The sequence below is a fragment of the Schistocerca gregaria genome, unplaced genomic scaffold, assembly GCF_023897955.1.
Source record: "Schistocerca gregaria isolate iqSchGreg1 unplaced genomic scaffold, iqSchGreg1.2 ptg000590l, whole genome shotgun sequence".
NCBI classification, from domain to species: Eukaryota; Metazoa; Arthropoda; class Insecta; order Orthoptera; family Acrididae; genus Schistocerca; species Schistocerca gregaria.
The window spans coordinates 42,501-47,500 of NW_026061980.1; the positions used below are offsets into that span (position 1 = coordinate 42,501).

The 5,000-nt window shown below is 54.1% G+C and overlaps 1 non-coding gene across 1 annotated transcript in view; it reads right to left on the reverse strand.

The window, feature by feature from the left end:
• The window catches only part of LOC126316562 (small subunit ribosomal RNA), a 1,893-nt gene extending 367 nt beyond the window's left edge, over nt 1-1,526 (reverse strand). The window contains exon 1 of the ribosomal RNA XR_007556174.1: nt 1-1,526. This exon is cut by the window's left edge and continues 367 nt beyond it. This is a non-coding gene — a ribosomal RNA (small subunit ribosomal RNA).
• Between the last annotated feature and the right edge of the window lie 3,474 nt (nt 1,527-5,000).

Sequence of the window (5,000 nt, forward strand, 5' to 3'; positions counted from 1 at the left end):
CACAGACCTGTTATTGCTCAATCTCGTGCGGCTAGAAGCCGCCTGTCCCTCTAAGAAGAAAAGTAATCGCTGACAGCACGAAGGATGTCACGCGACTAGTTAGCAGGCTAGAGTCTCGTTCGTTATCGGAATTAACCAGACAAATCGCTCCACCAACTAAGAACGGCCATGCACCACCACCCACCGAATCAAGAAAGAGCTATCAATCTGTCAATCCTTCCGGTGTCCGGGCCTGGTGAGGTTTCCCGTGTTGAGTCAAATTAAGCCGCAGGCTCCACTCCTGGTGGTGCCCTTCCGTCAATTCCTTTAAGTTTCAGCTTTGCAACCATACTTCCCCCGGAACCCAAAAGCTTTGGTTTCCCGGAGGCTGCCCGCCGAGTCATCGGAGGAACTGCGGCGGATCGCTGGCTGGCATCGTTTATGGTTAGAACTAGGGCGGTATCTGATCGCCTTCGAACCTCTAACTTTCGTTCTTGATTAATGAAAACATACTTGGCAAATGCTTTCGCTTCTGTTCGTCTTGCGACGATCCAAGAATTTCACCTCTAACGTCGCAATACGAATGCCCCCGCCTGTCCCTATTAATCATTACCTCGGGTTCCGAAAACCAACAAAATAGAACCGAGGTCCTATTCCATTATTCCATGCACACAGTATTCAGGCGGGCTTGCCTGCTTTAAGCACTCTAATTTGTTCAAAGTAAACGTGCCGGCCCACCGAGACACTCAACTAAGAGCACCCTGGTAGGATTTCAACGGGGTCCGCCTCGGGACGCGCAAGCACGCCTTCGGCTCGCCCCACCGGCAGGACGTCCCACGATACATGCCAGTTAAACACCGACGGGCGGTGAACCAACAGCGTGGGACACAAATCCAACTACGAGCTTTTTAACCGCAACAACTTTAATATACGCTATTGGAGCTGGAATTACCGCGGCTGCTGGCACCAGACTTGCCCTCCAATAGATACTCGTTAAAGGATTTAAAGTGTACTCATTCCGATTACGGGGCCTCGGATGAGTCCCGTATCGTTATTTTTCGTCACTACCTCCCCGTGCCGGGAGTGGGTAATTTGCGCGCCTGCTGCCTTCCTTGGATGTGGTAGCCGTTTCTCAGGCTCCCTCTCCGGAATCGAACCCTGATTCCCCGTTACCCGTTACAACCATGGTAGGCGCAGAACCTACCATCGACAGTTGATAAGGCAGACATTTGAAAGATGCGTCGCCGGTACGAGGACCGTGCGATCAGCCCAAAGTTATTCAGAGTCACCAAGGCAAACGGACCAGACGAGCCAATCCGATTGGTTTTGATCTAATAAAAGCGTCCCTTCCATCTCTGGTCGGGACTCTGTTTGCATGTATTAGCTCTAGAATTACCACAGTTATCCAAGTAACGTGGGTACGATCTAAGGAACCATAACTGATTTAATGAGCCATTCGCGGTTTCACCTTAATGCGGCTTGTACTGAGACATGCATGGCTTAATCTTTGAGACAAGCATATGACTACTGGCAGGATCAACCAGGGAGCTGCGTCAACGAGAGCTGAGCAGCCGGCCGCCCGGGAGTGTGTCCCGAGGGCCCGCGCGAACACGCAAGCGTCCGCTCAATTATTCTGCAAACAGGAGGAGGCTGAGCTCCCCTGCACGATACACCTCGAAACCCTCTCAGGTCCCGGCGGCGCGCAGCGCCGTCCTAAGTACTTGGTCGAGTTCGAGAGAGGCGCAATCGCCCGGAGATGGGCGAGTAGACGCTTTCAGTGCGAACACCCGTGCTCCCAACTGAGCTTGCCGCTGCCGACAGAGGCCCGGGAGCGTGCTGTCGTGGCATTGCCGGCGGGAAACAACACGCGCCACCTACGGTGACCGGCAGCTCCAACGCCAGCGCCACAGAAGGGCAAAGCCCCACTTGGGTGCAGAAGCGAACTCTCCCAGCACAGCGCACGCGCCAACACGTCCGCAGAGCTGCGATACAAACCACCTGCGAGAACCGCTGGGGGCGACCGAGCAGCAGACGGCGTCGCGACGCCGAGTGCCGGGCGGCGGCGCATCCTCAACGCACACAGTCCGCAATCGGACCAGCACACTGCAGATGTCCACCGCGCTTCGCACCGGGCTCGGCAGAACCCACTTTGGCCGCCTGGCGCCGCGCGCAGGGTGCGCCGGCGCATAGCTGGGACGCCAGCCGGGCCCGTCGGCCGGCGCTCCTGCCACTGGGCGCCCCCCACCAGCCGGCTGTAGTGCGTGCGCTCACGCAGCGCGCGGCCAGCACGCCGGGCGGCCCCCCCTCACCGGCCGGGGACTGTCCCGCCAAGCCACAGCCTCGTATCGCTTCATACCCACATGGCCAACTCAGGTTCGGGGGCATGGCGGGTACCGCCGAAACAACCGGTTCATAGATGTACCGATCGTCGCTATCACCGATGCACCTGCAGCGCGAACAACCGCTCAACAACTGATTTCCAGTTCATTTGCGGATCTTTGGCAGCAAACGTATACGTCAATCTACATTTGCGAAATCTACGATTCTGGCATGCCTGCATGTTATGTGTCACGACACGCTACATCAGCCCACATACACACTGCGGCATGTACACGAGAGAACACGTGGAAGATGGTCCGCGCACGTGTGCAATGTCCCTTGCGCGGTCGACTGTCAACCGGCCTCTGTAGCATGTCGCAGATGTGGAACGCGGTCCACCGTGCTATCATGTTGTGTGGGGCAATACGATTAAATAGGAAAACCCTCGTCGCTACATCAACAGACGGCTCACGCTGATTCCCGGCAGAGGGAGGAGGGGGGGGGGGGGGGGCCAACATGCAATACTTTCGTCCGTACCTACCTACCACATGTCTGTACGGCGTACAACAGTGCAATCTCGCTGTAATGGGGAGACGAGACAAGTAGCATCGTGCACAACATATGGCCCTTATGATTCGCCATTGTAGGGCGCAGCCGGTGTACGGTCAAGCATGTGCCACATTATGTCACTCAGTACGTAACGACGGATGATCAGTGTGGGTTACGCGTACATCAGCGGACAGTCCACACAGGCCGTACCACAACGTACACTGACTGCATCGACAACCGAATGCAACTGAACAGCTGCAAGGCTCATTTCACAAACAAACGCCTGACCGACCAGCTTGGAAGGGCAGGAGGGGAGGGCGATATTCGTTCTGTAGCGGTACACCCTTCCAGTGGTTAGCGGGACTGTGTAGAAAGTACGCAACACTCGAAAGACCTTTATGTGAGGGTACGCACCATGGCATCAAGAAATACACATGACACCAGAGGATCCAAGCAGTGAACTATGTTCAGAGGGTTGCTGTTAGGCAAAGCTACATTCCTGTGACGTTACATGTGACAGTTAAGGTGCAGTGTAAGTTAGGTTAAGGTGCAGCGTAAGTTAGGTTAAGGTGCAGTGTAAGTTAGGTTAAGGTGCAGCGTAAGTTAGGTTAAGGTGCAGCGTAAGTTAGGTTAAGGTGCAGCGTAAGTTAGGTTAAGGTGCAGCGTAACTTGGGTTAAGGTGCAGCGTAACTTGGGTTAAGGTGCAGCGTAACTTGGGTTAAGGTGCAGCGTAACTTGGGTTAAGGTGCAGCGTAACTTGGGTTAAGGTGCAGCGTAACTTGGGTTAAGGTGCAGCGTAACTTGGGTTAAGGTGCAGCGTAACTTGGGTTAAGGTGCAGCGTAACTTGGGTTAAGGTGCAGCGTAACTTGGGTTAAGGTGCAGCGTAACTTGGGTTAAGGTGCAGCGTAACTTGGGTTAAGGTGCAGCGTAACTTGGGTTAAGGTGCAGCGTAACTTGGGTTAAGGTGCAGCGTAACTTGGGTTAAGGTGCAGCGTAACTTGGGTTAAGGTGCAGCGTAACTTGGGTTAAGGTGCAGCGTAACTTGGGTTAAGGTGCAGCGTAACTTGGGTTAAGGTGCAGCGTAACTTGGGTTAAGGTGCAGCGTAACTTGGGTTAAGGTGCAGCGTAACTTGGGTTAAGGTGCAGCGTAACTTGGGTTAAGGTGCAGCGTAACTTGGGTTAAGGTGCAGCGTAACTTGGGTTAAGGTGCAGCGTAACTTGGGTTAAGGTGCAGCGTAACTTGGGTTAAGGTGCAGCGTAACTTGGGTTAAGGTGCAGCGTAACTTGGGTTAAGGTGCAGCGTAACTTGGGTTAAGGTGCAGCGTAACTTGGGTTAAGGTGCAGCGTAACTTGGGTTAAGGTGCAGCGTAACTTGGGTTAAGGTGCAGCGTAACTTGGGTTAAGGTGCAGCGTAACTTGGGTTAAGGTGCAGCGTAACTTGGGTTAAGGTGCAGCGTAACTTGGGTTAAGGTGCAGCGTAACTTAGGTTAAGGTGCCAACGTGGGTTAGGTTAAGGGGCCAACGTGGGTTAGGTTAAGGGCCAACGTGGGTTAGGTTAAGGGCCAACGTGGGTTAGGTTAAGGGCCAACGTGGGTTAGGTTAAGGGCCAACGTGGGTTAGGTTAAGGGCCAACGTGGGTTAGGTTAAGGGCCAACGTGGGTTAGGTTAAGGGCCAACGTGGGTTAGGTTAAGGGCCAACGTGGGTTAGGTTAAGGGCCAACGTGGGTTAGGTTAAGGGCCAACGTGGGTTAGGTTAAGGGCCAACGTGGGTTAGGTTAAGGGCCAACGTGGGTTAGGTTAAGGGCCAACGTGGGTTAGGTTAAGGGCCAACGTGGGTTAGGTTAAGGGCCAACGTGGGTTAGGTTGCCAGAGATGTGTCAAATCAGGATGTACGTTTGGCTGGTGTCAGGTGGTGGGTTGGTTCGATGCCTTTATAAGGAGTGTGGCCAAAGGGTATTTTATTACTTGTACCTTTTGTGTTGTGGCGTGGCGTTGCGTCCTGTGTTGATACTGGGTGGACCACTGTGGGTGTTGCTGGCTGATTTGAGCTGCGTTGTTTGCGGGTGGTGTGAGACATTCTGTCTTATTAGTGGACGTGACGTTCCTCTTGTCGTTCTTTGGATAGTGTCCTGTGGCAGCGAGGATAAAATGG